This window comes from Perognathus longimembris, chromosome 13, assembly GCF_023159225.1.
Source record: "Perognathus longimembris pacificus isolate PPM17 chromosome 13, ASM2315922v1, whole genome shotgun sequence".
NCBI classification, from domain to species: domain Eukaryota; kingdom Metazoa; phylum Chordata; class Mammalia; order Rodentia; family Heteromyidae; genus Perognathus; species Perognathus longimembris.
Window position 1 is genome coordinate 25,670,239 of NC_063173.1, and position 19,271 is coordinate 25,689,509.

At 41.2% G+C, this 19,271-nt stretch overlaps 1 pseudogene; it reads left to right on the plus strand.

Annotated features, from left to right (window-relative positions):
- The first annotated feature begins 12,831 nt into the window (after positions 1-12,831).
- On the plus strand, positions 12,832-14,138 carry LOC125362238 (annotated as a pseudogene).
- The last annotated feature ends 5,133 nt before the right edge of the window (positions 14,139-19,271 follow it).

Here is a 19,271-nt window from a genome sequence, read left to right on the forward strand (position 1 = left end):
CACTAACTTTGTGTTGAGGAGTTTATCTGTGCTTTTATGTCCAGTAGTGTTTACTCAATGAAATTTGCTACCCCAAATTTGGCACATAGGGGTAACTCTTCTTTTTTTTGGGGGGGGGGGGATCCAGTCCTGGGGCTTGGACTCAGGGCCTGAGCACTGTCCCTGGCTTCTTTTTGCTCAAGGCTAGCACTCTGCCACTTGAGCCACAGCGCCACTTTTGGCCATTTTCTGTATATGTGGTGCTGGGTAATCAAACCCAGGGCCTTATGTATATGAGGCAGGCACTCTTGCCACTAGGCCATATCCCCAGCCCGGGGTAACTCTTCTTAATGGTGAGTTCCTTTGAATATTTTGTGCCTGATTGTGGAAAGATACCTCTAAATGGACCCAAATGGTAAATGGTGCAGTGAGTTTTGTACTGCTGGAAGAGAATTGAGAGCCTCAGTTCTTTCATAGTCCATAAATAATTTTTTGTCATTATGTGGAAAGGATGAGACTGGGGGTCATTGTCTTTGCTCCAGGTCCTATGGTCTTTTGGAGATCTTGACTACTACAGAAAGCAACTCCAAAGTACCCTCCAAGTAGCTCCTGGAAGCTAAGAACCCATCAACTATTTTTAGCCCAAGGGCTTGCTCAAGTCAGGGAGGGTAAGACCATTGTCTTCAGGACTGCCTGAATGTTGTGAGTGGTGATTCAGAATTTCCTGGATTTTGATTCTATTAAGTCCTCAGGTGCAGGCCAGTCCTACTGTCTGACTGGCTAGAAGTTTTACAGACATAGAAATCCACCTAGCGATCCTGGCAGCTGTAGTCTGCCTTCTCCACAAGTGGAAACTAGGTGGTTTATTCCTGAATTCTCACTGTGAGGTCTCCGTTTGCCCCCAAGTCAAAATTTCTCTTCTTTTATGTCTTGTCTGATGCTGGCCTTTCATGCTGAGAGAGTCACTGACCCAGCAAATTCTCCCACATGGGTTTGAGGCTCTCAGAGGTATGGAATTGCCCCAAACCTTGTCACTAAACATATCTCATTAAATCTTAATTAGTTTACAAATAAAATACATCATCAAGGTCATAATTATATCTAATAGGTCTGTTGGGGTCCATCTTTCTCGCATTGATGGAAGGGGCTTGATGCACCTCCCCCAGCCATAGGGAATGCGGCCCTGCTACCCCTTCTGGATTGGAATCCAGAGGAACCGGTTGGGCCAACAGCCGTCCAACCTGCCAGCCAGCCTGGCGCCCACCAACCCCGCCCGGGTTCGGTGTGCTCAAGTGACGCTAGTCCTTGGGGGTCAGGTGACAGCTCTTGGCCTATCGGAATCCTGGCCAACCCCCTTCCTTCAGAATCATCTCCCCTTGTCCTTCTCTCAATAAAGTTAGTTCGCTCTCAGAAGCCAACTCCGTGGTCTATGTACACTAGCTCCCAGGGGAGGATAGCGGCCATATTACCACGTAGGTCACGCGCACGCCAGGCCGGACCGAACCCCCACGTCTCACTCTAATTTACCTGCTGGTCGGGAGTTGGGGGAGAGGACGTTATGGAGGGCAGGAAGAGAGAAAAAAGAGTCCGAGCCGGGAGGGGAGAAAAAACCCCAACATTGTGGCGCCCAACTTGGGTGACCCAGCAAATTCTCCCACATGGGTTTGAGGCTCTCAGAGGTATGGAATTGCCCCAAACCTTGTCACTAAACATATCTCATTAAATCATAATTAGTCTACAAATAAAATACACCAACAAGGTCATAATTATATCTAACTAGGTCTAACTATCCTGTATACCGATGAAAATATGCTAATTCCTTCCCTTAAGTCTAAATAGTTTTAGTGTTGTTCTATAGTTAAGGGACTTTATGAAGAAACAGGGCAATATTCTAGCTGTAAGCCTCTCTCTCTCGCTCTCTCTATCTTGCATTTTGAATACTACAATGTATACTTCTATGCTATTGTCCAAGAGTCTTTGTTGTGAGACTTCCATTATTAGAATGTATGATCAGGAATAGTACAGAAAGAACATTTTGTAGTCATATTTTAGTTTTTTTCAGACCTCCATATTAATTTCCATCATGGCTGCATTGACTTACATTCCTACCCACAGTGTATAAAGATAGCTTTCTCCCCAACATTGCCAGCATTTGTGGTTGATTGCTTTCTTGATGACTGGGATGAGATACTAGTTAAATGTAGCTTAGGTTTGGATTTCATTTATGGCTAAGAATGTTGAACAATTATTAGTTTTCTTACTGCATACTACAGCCAGTTCTTCAATTACAAGGGTAGAAACTATTGACTATTGGCTACATCATTGCCACAGTGGGGGAAATGGGACAGGTCTAATGAGAGCCCATGTTCCAGCTTCTGGAATGCAAACCAGTTGAGTAGAATGTAATTTTATCCTTTTATGTATGCTTGACTATCCTATTGTGCCCTGAGGATGAGCTTTGCTATGTAAATTGAATGCACAGATAACCATTTCATTTGAAAGCAACATGTCCATCTACAGGTATAGCCTGAGAATGCTTCCAGTCTCTAATCTTGGAAATCAAGGGTCTGTGATGGGTTTGATATCAACTGTAGTAGTTGAAATAGTTGGACTTACCTGACCAATGTATTTCAAAATGAGACAGTAATTTATTCATCAGTGGCAGCCACTGTATAGATAATGTCCAAGAGTAGATTAGATATGTAGCTCTCATGGGGGACATTTGATTAATAGAGACAAAATCTTGCCCTCAAGAACTGTAACCTAGGAGGCTAGAGCCCTACACCCCTCAAAAGGTAAAAGATAAACATATGCTCACTCAAAATAGGACTTTTCTGGTGGTACATGCTCATCAGCACATATTTTTAGAGATAGTTCAATCTCTCGTAAAGGTAGGAAAAAAGGACTTCACAATTCCCTCAGTATTACAGACTGAAGCCAAACACATCTGGAACAGATGAGGTGGATATGACCCCATCTAAATGTGCCTGTTGGGCCAGCTGGCAGTGAAACGGGAATCCTGACTGAGGGGTGGCGAGGATTTAGGAAAAGGAAAAATAAGGCAAGAGAAAAAAGACAAGAGACAAAGATGGGGTACGGGAGGTCTGCAGCCGCAAGGTTGAACCTCAAGACTGCAGCAACAGTTTATTCTCAACTCCCAGCTTATATGCAGTTTTGGAACCAGGGAATAGCATAGGATTGTTAAAATTCCAGAACATAAAGAGGCTTTGAAGTTTACATTTGATTACAGTAAACACAGGACAAGGTTGATTAACATAGGAATCTACTCCAGCGGACATAGCAAGGTGCGGGCATAGCAAAGCAATTCTGGATAGTGGCTGTGAACAAATGTCCTTGCATGTAGCATATCCTCGCGGTGACAGCCCAGCCAGAGGTTAGAATGAATTTAGCTGCAAGTTTGGCTCCCGACATCTTGGTGATATTGGCACAGCCAGAGGTCAGGATGAGCTTAGCTGCTAGCTTGGCTCCTGACAAATGTGAAGTCCTAGTCATGGCATTTCTGAGTTGCACACTGTGGATATGCTAGTATGTAAGGGGAGTAGACCAAAAAGAAAAGCAGAATAATTTTGTTAATATATATGATGGTAACTGAAAAGGAGGGCAAGAGATGTGATAAAGTGATGTGTGTGTGTGTGTGTGTGTGTGTGTGTGTGTGTGTGTGACAGACAGGGAGAGTGAGAGACAGAGAGACAGAGAGAGAGAGAGAGGAAGAGGGAAAATATCTGAATACCTGAAAAAGCTGATGGCCCTTGTTATTTTAGCTATGGTGTAAGTGTATCATCAAAGGTGGATCTTGCCCACATGCTTTTCTGTGCAGGAAGTAAGGCTCTATGTCAAAAAGGAACCCTAACAAAAAAACAAAATAGAGTTTGAGCCATGTCTCAGTGGTAAGAGTGCCTGCTTCACAAATTCAATGATTGAAATCTTTCCCTCATTTCTTTCTTGTACTGCTCATTATTGGTATGCAGGAAACGAGTAATTTTTGTACATTTGTTTTGTATCCTGCTATATAACTGAGATTTCTTATCAGATGTAAGATTGATTTTTGGTGTGGAGACTTCAGGATTTTGGAAATTGTATGATTTCACATCATTTACAAATAGAGTCCATTTGAGCGCCTACGCTCTTGTTTATACCCCTTTCTCTTCTTTCTATTGCCTTGTGGATCTAGCAAAGAATCGGAAAATGAAGATCAAAATGGAATTGAGATTCCATCTGAATGCAATTAAAATGCTAAGAAGAAGAGATGAAAAAGGAACTCCTACATACTGTTGATAGGAGTTTAATTTAGTGTAGCCACTATGAAAATCACATTGGACATTACTAAACAACCTCCAAAATACAACACCATATGATCCTGATATGTAGGTATACACACATATACACATACAGATACAGACACACACACATATGTATGTATATATGTATATGAGCTGGGTATATATCTGAAGGAATATGTGAATATACAATCAAAACACCTATACATCCATGTTTATTGTAACACTATTCATGATGGCAAAAGTATGGAATCAGCTCACAGACCCATCAAGCAAGAAATAGACAAATAAATTGTGACACACACACAATCATACAGTCAATAAAGAGAACAAAATTATTTTTTTGCAGAAAAGTGAGTAGAATTGAAGCTCTTCATATTAAGTAAAATATATCCTCCCCCCAAATAAAAAAATGCCACATGACCTGTGTCCTATGAGGAATATAGACCAACAAATATAAGTGACATGAATACAAATGGAGACTGTCTGGGAAAGGACAAAAGGAGAGTGTGTGTAAATGTAATATAAATATTTTATAGGCATGTGGTATTTAGTCAGCTTCCTCTGCCTGAATCCCACATGGGCAGTGATGGTGTTTATCTGTATCTCCTGGGCAGGGTGGTGGTTGTTGTGTTGTGCAGTGAGAGGGATGTGTGCTCAGCTTCCTTTTTCCCTCACTCCATCAGAGTGACCGCCTGGAGTAGGTTTCATTAGCTGTGGGCCAGCTCCAGGTATGTTGTGTGGCCTTTAGTCATCTTGCTCTTCCAGGAGTCCCTCCTGGGCAGCTCTGGTGTTTAGTTGTATCCACTTGGGTGTTTAGTGATCTTTGTTATCTAGCAGACACGGGGAAAGACAGATATTTTCCCCTCTTCCACACTTGGTACAGTTATAATGTAGCTTTTTTATTTCTTCATTTCTTGTATAGATCCAAGGTTCAATTTTTTTTTATATTCTCTGGTTACTCTGTGTCCTATATTGTACTGGTACACTCTTTTTATGTATCAACTTGCTCACACATATTTGATTTTTAGTGTTGTGTCCTAGACTTGGAAATATGGTGTGTGTTTGTAATATGCATTCTTATCTCTTCAGTCTATCATTTACATTCTTTCCTGTCTTGCTGCTCATCATCCCATACCCTTTTCCGTTTTAGTGTTCTTGTAGAAATATGCAATTGTTTTACTTTTTTAAAAAATATAGGAATTGTTGCTTGTCTGATAGTTTTAAATAAGCTGTTGCCTCTAGTTTTTAAACTATGATATGTTGTGGAGAGCTCCTTTATTGCTCTTGTTTTCTTGGATGCCTATTAGGTTGCTATACCTGGATAAGCATCTCTTTGTGAAGATTTGGAGAATATTCTGTTCTTATTTCGTGAAATTGTGTTCTTTTTTAATATCATCAGCTTCCAGCCTATCTCCTTCATTTAAGTCCATGGTTCATTGTGTTATCCTTATAAAGCTATGCTAGTGAACTTGCATATTTCCTTTCTGCTTTTGTTGTCTCTGAATAACTGAATATTCTAATATTTTGGGGTTTTTTTGTCCAGATTCTCTGTTTTTAACTATGTCCAATATGTTGGCAAAGCTTTTCAGCTAGGGTTTTATTTGTAGTATTGAACTTTCCATGTGTAGAATTTCAATTTGATTTTTTTCTAGAATTTTATCCTTATTAAATTCTTTCCATTCCTCTTTTTATAAGCCTCTCACTCCTCCATTTGACGTTTTAGCTTCCTGAAGTACGCAAGGCTTCCCTCAATGTGTCAGAAAGGGAGAAGATTTAAGGAAGCCCTGAATTCTGCACTGACAAGGACAAACTGAACTTACCAGTGTTGACACGTGTGGGGAAGGCTCAGTTGCTTCCTTTATGATTTATTTATTACTTATTTAGTTAGTTTATTGTATGTATTTCACTTATACTCTTGAATGGATGAAGTAAATCCATCCAATTAATTGTTTTAGTTTGTTTTCCAAAGTGCTGACAAGTAAACCAAGATGGAGACATAGCCAAAAATTGGTGCAAAATTCTGAAATTTATAATGTCTTCTAAAATCAAATAGTTGCATGTCCTATTCATATATGCTTTCCAACAGCCTTTTACCTTGAAATCAACACTGGGGTAGCAATGTGTATCCAACTGAGACTTGTCCCACATGATTCTAGTCTTTAGATTGTTCCAAGGAAGAACGATTATTAGCAGTAGTTAGCAAAACTAAAGGACATGCATTTTATTACCTGAATCAAAGACCAACTTGTAAACATGTCAATGACAAATATCTCCAGCATCTTCATATAAACAAATAGGAAATGTTATTGTGAGAGGAAATATGCTTTCAAGGACATGATATTCCAAAAAGCTTGATGAGCTACTGAAATATGGACTTATGTTCTCAGGAATAACTTAAGTACATACAACAATGCTTTAAACAAGGTACCCATTGTGATTCACACTTGAGTATACGGATAAAATAAAAATGTGATAAACTACTGTGTATGAGGGGATGATAAACAGGGTTTTGTGCTTTATAGGAGAATCTCTGCAGATGCAAAACTAAAGTGAATATGTGCTCAGCAATTATTATTAAGCAAATATTATATAGTGCATTGTTCATACAGAGTGATACAGACATTGTGCTTTCATAGTAATGCTAAATCTTGTGCAAAGATTAAAAAAACCAAGATAAGTGCATTTATTTGAATATAGTAAAGAATTAGTGAGGAACCTCTGAGACATGGACAGAGACCAGGGCAACGGTGTTTTTAAGGCTCCACTCTGCTTGCTGACATCTCCAGGGTCCCCTGAGAAAGGCTGCCTCCACATTCATTGTCTTCAGGAGTGTCCTGCAGAGCCCTCTGCAGAACCCGCTGAAGGTTCTGCCTCTGCCACTGCCTGAAGGAGCCAACAAAGAAGTAAATGATGGGGTTGGCACAGCTGTTAACAGAGGCTAGTAAATCTAAAAGCTCATTAAGGTAACAGTAGAAGTGGTGGATATCACTAGAAAACATAACTTTTATTAAGGAAAAAATTAGAAAGCACAGTCCACAGAAGATCTTAGACCAGCACTGAGAGCAGGATGGTCACATACAACCTGGTCAGTGACATCCGTCGAGAACCACAGAACATTCTTACAGTCATAGCCAGGCTGAACCCTGAGACAATCACAAACAGAAGCAGCAAGTATCCATCAGCAGAAAGTCTACTTAACTCACACTGATTCCCATAATAAACGACAGAAACACCTGGACAGTAATGAGTTAGCAAAGAAGAAAATGGCACTGGTAAGACCCAGAGCAGCACACATGAAAGATGATGCGTGTCTTGGGCGGCGGCACCTGTACCAGATGGGACACAGGACAGACAGGCAGCGCTCCAGGCTAATAACACTGAGGAATCCCAGGCCTGCTATATACAAATGGAAAAACAGGAAGCGAAAGGCATGAAAGAAATAGTCTCCCATGCTATGAAGGAAATAACTGGTGAATTCATGCAGGTAATATATAAATTGAAAGCATAGGTAGAGGAAGTCAGCCACAGCCAGATTTAGAATGTAAACTGAGATGGCATTTCTTGGAATCTGGAAGCCGAGGAACCAGATCACAGCTGCATTTCCTGCCAGTCCAATCACAGCAATGATGGCACCAAAGCATTGGAGAATTGTCTTCTCCATGACACAATTTCCTGGAGAGATGTACTTATATTTAGTTGTCATGGTTCTTGTCATGTCTGTTATCAAGGATAGTGTGGTTGCTTCCACATTCATAATCACTCCATTGGTTTTTCTGAAAGCAAAAAAGTCAGCTTCAGAAATTTGCATGTAATTTCTATTCCTTAGCTTTATCCTAAAGTGTGGTAACCATTATTTTCATTGTAAAGAAGGAGAAAGTAGGGGCTGGGGATATGGCCTAGTGGCAAGAGTGCTTGCCTCATATACATGAAGCCCTGGGTTTGATTCACCAGCACCACACATATGGAAAATGGCCAGAAGTGGCGCTATGGCTCAAGTGGCAGAGTGCTAGCCTTGAGCTAAAAGAAACCAGGGACAGTGCTCGGGCCCTGAGTCCAAGCTCCAGGACTGGCCAAAAAAAAAAAAAAAAAAAAAAAAAGGAGAAAATAGAATATCTCAGGGATTAATATATCAAGGGTTGAGGATTTCTGGAGAACAGAAGCAAATCCAGTACTTGCCATCAATAGAGCTTGAGGGCTCTGCTGTTTAAATCATACTCTTTTAACTATCATAGAAATAGACTATAATCCCAACACCCCACTCCAAGGGCTAGTACCATAGATCCAATACTATTCCAGGCACATAATTTTCTTTCCTATGTTGGAATTTAGAGAGATACAGAGATCACCATGCCAGCTTTTTGTGAGGTCCCTACACTCACAATTTATTCACTGAGTGCGTGCATGATACATGGCTTTTTCATGTCACATGAACAAAACGAAAAATAAAATAAGAATAATGTAGAACCCACTAGAAGAGACCCATATACTGTGATGGAAAAATAGTCATATATACTGAATCATATTTCACAAATTGAGTGTATATTTAGAAGTATTTTTGAGTGTCCATCATGTGACATTGATCACTGACATGTGTTTTAGAGATCGTATATAGTTTTGTTAAGTGTCTAGAAGAATTATATGAAGTATGGATATAAGTACTAGAGGGGCTGGAACTGGAGTGCTCTGAGGGTGTATTACAAACCTACTCGTACCCTCTCCCAGGTCTTTAATGGAGTGTTCTCTGAGATGAGAGGAATCAGTGAAGGGAAGTAGGACAAGTGCAGGTTGTGAAATGTCAATGCTTATGCAGATGTCACCTTGGGAAAAAGGATCAATTGACAGTGGGGTGGAAAATTCCAGTAGATTGACAGACATTGAATCTTACTAGGCATTGACTATTTCATTCTATTCAAGAGTCTGAGTGTTACTTTTTTTTTCACTTTACCATAGATAGAACTGGAATAGAAGGAGTATGAGTCAGGAATCCTGTTCATCTCAGAGCATGGATGTGAAACCAGCAGAACTCCCTCAGGACTCCCATTTTAGCAGTTCTTTGAACATAACTACCACTAAATCCTAGTGGACTGCAGGTGGATAATGAAAAAACACATGAGAAATTCTCAAGTTGTAGCCAATGTGCTATTCAAAATTGTGACATAAAATTAGGAATAGTTACCTGAATCCAGGGGCCCTTTCCTGCCCTAAAAATGTATCCAAAGCCAGAGACTTTCATGAGGAACTAGAAGTAGGGGGTGGCATGTGTTAACAATGAACTCTGGTAGGTAGATGAGTTTTTTTTTTTTTTTTTCCAGTCCTGGGCCTTGGACTCAGGGCCTAAGCACTGTCCCTGGCTTCCTTTTGCTCAAGGCTAGCACTCTGCCACTTGAGCCACAGCGCCACTTCTGGCCGTTTTCTGTATATGTGGTGCTGGGGAATCGAACCCAGGGCCTCATGTATAGGAGGCAAGCTCTCTTGCCACTAGGCCATATCCCAACCCGGTAGATGAGTTTTTTAAAAAATAGTTTTCAGTTATTTGTACTGGAAAAAGAGAAGTTTTACTGATCCTACACAAGGCAATTCACTGTTGGAATCTCAGTTCAATATTTAATGTATTTATCATTCTCATCTAATGTCTCCGCCCCCTGGAGCATTTTCCCCATAGACCATGCATTTTCATATTTCATGTATTTCATCAACATTGGGAGAAACTCCATCTAAAGCACAGAAAACAATTTTTCTGGGATCACATCATCAAGAACAGGCCTCATATCATCCCCTGTTTACTGTCGCCCTGTGTGAAGATTTCTTTCAATTTTCTGCACCTGACTCCCTATATGTGGGATCCCAATGTGGAAACACGGGAGTTGTTTACTTATAGCAAAAATGGCAACTGACTTTAGGAATCCAAATACTCTTCATATATTTTTTTCCTTTATGTACATTTTGTGCTGAGAAGTGGACTTTCATCCATTGTGTAGGGCAGATGCCTAAAGGGACTGCAATGAAATCTGGCAGCCAAGAGAAGCTTATGAAGATCCTGGAAAGCGTCTCACCCTTCTTCCCTCCTTCCCTTTCTTCCTCCTGTCCTTCCTTCTTTCCTTTCTTCCCTCCCTCTCCATCTCTATCTTCTCTCCCTTTCCCTCTTCCACTCAGTCTTGTTCTCTCTCCCTCTCCCTCCCTACCTCCCTCCTCTTTTCTTTCCTCCTCCTCTCTCTCTCTCCCAGGGCTTGCACTAAGGGCTAATGTCTAGCTTGGTATCCTTTCTTACCGATGGTGCTCTAATACTTGAGCCACACTTCTAGTCCAACTTTTTGCTGGTTAATTGGAGATAGAATCTGGGAGATTTTTCTGCCCAGGCTTTCTTCAAACCACAGTCCTCCAGGTCACAGCTTCCTTAGCAGGCAGAGTCACAGACATAAGCACCAGAATCTGGTTCACACTTTTTTTTTTTTTCCAGAACTGAGTCTTGGACTCAGGGCCTGAGCACTGTCCTTGGCTTCTTTTTGCACAAATCTAGCACTCTACCACTTGAGACACAGCACCATTTTCTGGTTATGTGGTGCTGAGGAATTGTACCCAGGGCTTCATGCATGCTAGGCAAGCACTCTACCAGTAGGCCACATTCCCAGCCCTTGGTTCACACTTTGAATGCCCATTAAAGCCTGTTTTGTCTGATACATATCATTACCTAGCTGTTGGTTGATTTCCATTAGCATGGAATAGTATTCTCATCTTTTCAGGTTAATTGTACTTGTGTCTTTAAGAGCAAAGCAAGTCTCTTACAGACAGACAGAATATCCTTTGGTTTTGTTCATGAAAATCTAGTCAAGTCATACATTTTTTTTTTTCATTGGAGAGTTTAATCCATTTGTATTCAAGGTAATGTGGTGCTGAGGAATCCAACCCAGAACTTCAAGTATAGGAGACAACACTCTACCACTAGGCCATATTCTCAACCCTTCTTTATGCATTAAAAAAATTGTTATTACAAAGGTGATGTACAGAGGGGTTACAGTTATATAAGTCAGAAAAAGAGTACATTTTTTGAACAATATCACTCCTTCTCTCACTCTTTCCTAGGTATTCTCTGCCATCCTCTCCCACAACTTGAATTATTCATTTTCAACATAGTGTCTAGTGTGTATCACAGGTGCATTTGTTCACCCTTTGTTCCACTATTTCTATGCTGCCTCTTACCCTCCCAAAGTCAGGTAAGAAAACAAAGGAGAAAAAACGAAAGGAAAAAAAAACCCAGAAACTAGCGAAAAAACTTCTTGTTTCTATTTCTTGGAGGTAATGTTGGTAAGTATTATTTTATGTAACCTGATAGTCAATAGTGGAATTGGTTACAAGGCTTTGTGCATTATAGTCAAACTCTCTGTCATTGACCTGATTTAGTCTACCTGCCTTAGTCTCCCAAGTAGCTTGAAATATAGGCGTGGAGGAGTAACTTCAGATATGATATGAATGGCAAGACAAATTATAGGTAGCATCTGTAGAGGTGACTGAAGTGCTGAAATCTCATGATGAATATTTAGTATGATGAAAAATTCATTTTTTTTATGAATCAGGAAAGAAAGTACTTTCTGGACATGGAACAGACACCTGGTAAAGATATGATATTGTTGATATTACAGCAAGAATATCACTTAAACTTAGCTGATGAAGTCATAGCACAGTTCCAGAGGATCAACGCAAATGCAGAAAGAAGTTTTACTGGCTAAAGCACTGTCCTCATTTCCGGCGAAGGTGTTGCACACTTTATAATCCTAGCGACTCAGGAGGCAGAGACTGAGGATCTCAGTTCAAATCTAGCCAAGAGGACTTCCAGGAATTTGTCCCTGTGGCTGCGGCCCCTCAGCCCGCCCCCCCCCCCCCCCCCCCCGTGCCGTGGCTGCTAGCCTCTCTGGCTGCTGCCCCTGGGCCTGGCCTCCCGTTCTCCTTCCTCCCTACCTACCCTCTTGGTCTCCCTCCTGGCCCTTGCCCTTGTCCTCTCCCCTCTGCCCCTCTGATCCTGGTCACCCCACTTCTTTCTTTCTCTCCCTCCTCTCCCTCTCCTGCTTCCACATCTCCCCCACCCCCGGCGCCCTCCCGTCTTTCTTTCGGTGTTTCTCCACCCCCCCCCCTCCCTCCCTCCCTCCGGGTCCTCCCACCCCTGCATGCCCGCCCTCCCTCCTCACTAGCTCCCCTCCCAACCCGGAGGATCTCAGCTCCCCAGTCCTCCTCCCCGACCAGGCGCCGCCGCCCGCACCCCGCAGCCTGACCCACCGGCCCTCCCGTCCCTCCCCGGGATGCGCCCGCCCGGGCCCCGCGTCCCCCGGGCTCGGGGGACGCCCGCCTCCCCCGCGGCTCGCGGCCCGGCCCGGCCCGGCCCCCGCCCCGCGCCCCAGCGCGCCGAGGATGTGAGTCCTGCCCGCCGCTGCCGGAGCTGCCGCAGCCACTCGCGCAGCCCGGGCGCGGCGCAGCACAGCCGGCTCGGGTGCTCGTGGGGTCGCCAGCGCGGGCGACGCGCTACTGCCCTAGCGGTGCCCCCCGGCCTCTCGCCGGCGTCCCCGGCGCCGCAGCCCGCGCGCGGGCCGTCCCCGGCCGGCAGCCCTCGGCCCCAGCGCCGCTGACCCTGTCCGCCGCGGGCGGGGACGCGGGCGGAGGAGGTGCCGCCGCCAAGCCCCTGGGCGCGACCATGTCGGAGGTGCTGCCCTACCCCTAAGGCGACGGCGGCGACGTGGGCCAGATCTTCTCGTGCCGCCTGCAGGACACCAACAACTTCTTCGGCGCCGAGCAGAACAAGCGGCCGCCCAAGCTGGGCCAGATCGGCCGGAGCAAGCGGGTTGTTATTGAAGATGATAGGATTGATGACGCGCTGAAAAATATGACCGACAAGGCACCTCCTGGAGTGTAACTCCGCCAGAGACATTGAGCTAAGGGAAAGAATTCCGAACAGTGGCAAGGCAATAAAGCGGGCAATAATGGTTACTGAGAGAAAGAGGGAAAAAAAAGCATGAAAAAGAGAAAGCACTTTGAAATTTATTAGCTTGGTAGCCACCATGAAATTAACAACCTGTATCTCATGTGAGGCCAGAGACACATGAGGCCTGAGGAGGAGGAGGGGGAGGGGGAGGAGGAGGAAGAGGAGGTGGAAGGGAAGCTTCTGGGCTCCTCTGCAACAATTAAAAATGAAAAAAAAAATAAAAATTTTAAAAATCAGTATATACACACATATAAAGAAATTTTAAAAAGTCAGTTGCAGCTTTTGTCAAAATTGGTATCTATTTCTTTTTATATATATGGTAAATATTGATCAACTCTAGATCTGGATTTTTGAACCACTCTGAAGCCCCAACACCAAGTCTGGAGGTGTTTGTGGTTTCTTTCCTGATTCAGCTGTTCCTAATGTTTACATTATTTAATCTTGCAAAAATGATTCTGTGCACTTGGATGTGAAGTGCCGTCCAGTTTTATTTATTTATTATGTTACCTTTGGATGTACAAAAAAATTGGAAAATGAGCTCTGTAGATACGTTTTATTCTGATCATCTTTTCAAGTTATCAGGAATGTGTTATAAACAAGATACCTTTTTTTTTTTTTTAAGGAATGACACCTGGAGAGGACCTTTGTTTTGTTTTTAAATGAATTGTAAAGCTTTTTATTTTCTTTGTTGCTGCAAGCTATTTGCCCAAGTTAATTCAAATGGACACATTTTCTGTGTCAGGAATAACAACAACAAAACACACAAAAAGTAAACAAAAAATGCTTGAGCTTTTTTCTAACCTCCCCCTCGATTCTGTTGTATGAGCTGCCTGGATCTCCCCTTCCCCTCTAATATTATGTCAGTTTATTCTCTTTAATGGACTGTAAAAGAAAATGTAATCACAAGAGTGGCAAATATCTTGAAATGCCCAAAGGCATTTTGGATTCTTTTTTCCCCTGTGCTCTGAGTCCCTGTACAGGAATGCTTGGAGTCTTTTGTTATTTGTAGGGTTTCTCTGAAGGCACACCAGCTGCCTGATTTGCATGGCATTTGCAAAAATGCCTCTTGCATGAGGAATCTTTCACTCACCCTTTTTTCTTTTGTTTGCAACTTTGAACCTCCAGAGGTTTCCCTTCCCTGTTTCCTCTTTTCTTAATTCAATATTCTGTATGTTGCACCTTGAAACAGCACACAGGGCTATTTCTCTGATGTACAATAAAGAACTGTTCCTGTGTCAAAAAAAGAAAAAATCTAGCCTGGGCAGAAAGGTCTCTGTGAGACTCTTATCTCCAATTAATCACTCAAAAACTGGAAGAGGCACTGTGGCTCAAGTGGTAAAGTGCTACCCTTGAGCAAAAGAGCTCAGGGACAGTACCCAGGCCCTGAGTTCAAGCCTCATGATCTACCCTACTGCCACTACACAAAGCAGAAAAATCTTTTGTGAAATAGTCATTGTCTCATTTTAAGAAACTGCTACACCCTGTACAACCTTCAGAAACTACTATGCTGATCGGTCTTCAGTCATCACCAAGGGAGGCGAGACCCTTCAGTAGTAGAGAGATTATCATGCACTAAAGTCTCTACCATGTACATTTTCTAGCGATGAAGTATTTTCAAGTATGCACTTAAAGAACATTATTTTATTATACTTAGTGGCCTATAGTTGTGCAAACAAAACTGTTACATGCACTAAGGGACAAAAAATTAGTGTTTTGCTTTATTATAGTATTCAGTTACTAAAACCTGCAATATTTTTATGCTTTATTGTATTGCTTTATGATCTACTGTCATTTGGTTGATTATTTTCTGCTTTTAAAGATAGATAATATGGGGCTGGGAATCTGGCTCAGCATAGAGTGCTTGCCTAGCATGCACGATTCCCTGGGTTCAATTCCACCTAAACAGAAAAAGCTGAAAGTGACGCTGTGGCTAGCCTTCAGCAAAAAGAAATCAAGGACAGTGCTCAGGCTCTGAGTTCAAGCCCCAGGATTGGCAAAAACAAAAAGATAAATAATATATTTCTTCATCTCTTCCTGTCTTCCCTTGAGGTTTGATGATTTTCTTTAGTGGTAGATTCTGATCTTTACCTTTTTTGTTTAGTGCATTTTACTTTCCCTGAAGCTTATGTACATATACCTTAGGCTGGTAATAGTCAAATTTCCAGGTGATCACAACCTATTATTTCCACGTTTAACTCTGTATTTTTTCCCTAGCATTGCATGTCTTTGATTATTGAATTTGTATTATTTTGTAATCTCTGTCACTTGATAACTTAATTTAGCTCTAAGTAGTATTAATTTTGTCCTTTAACTCTTATAGGAAGCATGCTGTTAGTTAACATATCAAATTCATTCGTAGACTATTTCCAGAGTTAATCTGTATTATCACTTTGAGATTTTTTTCTTATTAGTAATAATATTTTATTTATTTATTTATTTATTTATTTATTTATTTATTTATTTATTTATTTATTTGCCAGTCCTGGGCCTTGGATTCAGGGCTTGAGCACTGTCCCTGGCTTCTTTTTGGCTCAAGGCTAGCACTCTGCCACCTGAATCACAGCGCCACTTCTAGCCATTTTTATATATGTGGTGCTGGGGAATCGAACCCAGGGCTTCATGTACATGAGGCAAGCACTTTTACCACTAGGCCATATTCCCAGCCCACAGTAATAATATTTTAGTTTAAGGAATTTCCATTTAGGATTCTCCATAAAATAAGTCGTGTTATGAACTAAAGTAGCTTCGTTTGTATGGAAAGTTGTTATTTCTACATCAGCTATATTGAGCACAGTGTTCTCGGTTAGCAGTTTTACTTTTTCCACTTCAGAACTTTTAATTTAACATCTCACTCTCCTGACCTACAGGATATCTTATGAGACGTCTACTGGAGTGAAAACTAGAAATTCCTTTGTATGTAATGAATTATTTTCTCTTGTTGCTCTTTGCATTTTCTCTTATACATCTTTGATGATTGTTTGATCACTATATCTTGGTGAACTCCTCTTTATGTTGAATTTAGTTATGTTGGCATCTTGGTGTTTTCTTTCTTCAGACTAGGGAAATTTCACCTAGTCTTTCTTTAAAATGTTTTCTGGCTATTTTAGAAAACATTTCATTCACTGAATATTGATTAGGACTCTTGATGGCATCATGTAATTTGTATAGGCTTTGTTTGTTCTTTTTCAGGACTTTCCCAGTTCTTTCTCTGTTTTGCAATAGCAAATATTCTACCTTCAATATCACCGACTTTTCAATTTAAGTCAACTGTCAAAACTTCCTATATATACATTATATTGTATTTTGTTGTTGCATTCACTGTATTGTCCTCTCTAGGATTTCTACTAAGTTTAGTAGTATTTTTTTTTTTTTGAGATGGGTGTTAGTATGTAGCCCGAACTGGCCTCAACCCATTCAATGTATCCCAGGCTGACCTGAAACTCACCATCTCCCTGCCGAAACTTTCTAAGTGGTAGGTCTCCAAGCATGGGATACCATATCAAGCAATGTTTGGCTTTTAACAATGTTATTTCTTGGTGAAACTTTTCATTTGTCTTTTTCCCCATGACTAACTTATTTTTTTCAATGTGACAAAGCCTTTGCCTCTGAAGAGAGTGTACCTTAAGTTTGAAATTGACAAAGAACTGAGGTGAGCAATGCTCTGTTCTGAGTTCCTTTCTCTGAGTCCTTTACTGAACTCATTGCTGTATAAAATCATCCACATCTTGATGTTTCTGAGGAACCATTCTGACAACAGCTATTCATGTTAAAAACACTGAATGTCACCATTAAAGGTACCTTAGGCATTTATTAATCTAGAGATGTAGAATTTCCAGTGATGAGGCTAAAAGGAATGAAGGATATCATCAAATTAGCATAGCTTTCCCAACATCCCTTATTGACCAGATCATCCTTTCCCTGTTCTGTATGCTTGACAACCTTGTTGAAGATCAGTTGCATATATATTTTCAGAAAGGAGTACTTCTCAGAAAATTAGGCACATTTTTAGAGATGAGGGAAGATGGTAGAGTAAAATTTTCTCTATTTGATTCAGTCAATAAAAGTTTCAGAGTAGCAAAAGAAATACAATGTTCAGGGGCTTGGAATATGGCCTAGTGTTAGAGTACCTGCCTCACATATATGAAACCCTGGGTTTGATTCCTCACCACCACATAAATAGAAAAATCCTGAAGTGGCTCAGCGGTAGAGTGCTAGCCTTGAGCAAAAAGAAGCCATGGACAGTGCTCAGGCACTGAGTTCAAGGCCCAGAACTGGCAAAAAAAGAAAAGAAAAAGAAATATAGTATTCAGAACAGAGGAAGAGTACTGGAAAGCATGAAAAAAGGGCATGACAGATAAAAAGCACCATGAAGCTGAAAGACCAGTGAATTAGGAAACAGTCTACAGCTCCAGCTCTAATTGCACATATAGCACCAAATCATGCACTAGACCCCATGAAAGAATCCAGTTACTTTTCCTCTAAGAGGTGCTGGCAAGAGGCCAGAGTTTGTCTGGGCAAAGGTTTGCTGTTGCACTACCTGCTCAGTCCAGTCTGAGAGATGATACCTGGACCCTGCTACTACACAGTCAACACTGAACACTGAAGATACTTCAACTGAAAGACTTTGGGTTATTAAAATTCCAACAAATGACTTAATCTCTTGGTTCCTATCCTTTTCTTCTATGTTCCCTCTATCCAGCTCTCTGTATATATAGCCACTTATGAACTCTGAGGAAAGTCATGGTAATGTGTTTGGAAATAAATTTTGGATAAATGCCTACCTTTCCTCCGTTGTTGTTGAATACAGAAAGCTGGCAGGTGAGGAAAGGAACAGCTCCTTGGGATAGATAGATGCTCTAGGATACTGCTCTGCCCTGGAAAAGTGCTTTATACACAGAAGAAAGTTTATTTTCTACATATGTTTTATCATCATAGTGGTCAGTCTTGTAGTTTCCTGTGTAAGACCTTTGGACAAACGAGAGGTTTCTCAACATTTTGTCTTCTATCTCTCTTGACTTCTGCCCATACCCAACCCATGCCACTTTTCCTGTTAGTGATTGTTACTTTAGTGTTTCTACTACTGGACCAGTGATGCCAAGCAATGTAAGCTGTCACAGAAGTTTCCTGGTAAGGACAAAGCATCCTGTCTTTAGTGATTACTCAAACCCCACCCATGACCCAGCCTCACCTTTTTGTTGTCAAAGCATGAACGTGAATATGTTTAAAATTCCTCTCCAAACAGCACAGAGGAATATGAAAATAAAAACAAATTCAAGACCAAAATGCAACAAAAATCAGATAAATATTTTTTTCCATTTTTATTATTTATTTTTTCCCTTTATTGTCGAAGTGAAGTACAGAGGGGTTACAGTTTCATATGTAAGACAGTAAGCACATTTCTTGTTCTTGATTTTTCTAGAATTTTATCTTCATTAAATTCTTTCCATTCCTCTTTTTCCTATCCTTCTTTACCCCCCACCTTGATCTTCTAGCTTCCTGAAGTACCCAAGGCTTCCCTCAATATGTCAGAAAGGGAGAAGGTTTAAGGAAGCCCTGAATTCTGCACTGAAAAGGACAAAATAAACTTTACCAGTGTTGACATGGGTGGGGAAGGGTCAGTTGCTTCATTTATGATTTATTTATTAATTATTTAGTTAGCTTATTGTATGTACTTGACTTATACTCTTGAATGAATGAGGTAAATCTATCCAATTAATTGTTTTAATTCTATTTACCAAAGTGCTGACAAATAAACCAAGATAGAAACATAGCCAAAAATTGGTGCAAAATTCTGAAATTTATAATGTCTTCTAAAATCAAATAGTTGCATGTCCTATTCATATATGCTTTCCAACAGCCTTTTACCTTGAAATCAACACTGGGGTAGCAATGTGTATCCAACTGAGACTTATCCCACATGATTCTAATCTTTAGATTGTTCCAAGGAAGAACGATTATTAGCGGTAGTTAGCAAAACTAAAGGACATGCATTTTATTACCTGAATCAAAGACCAACTTGTAAA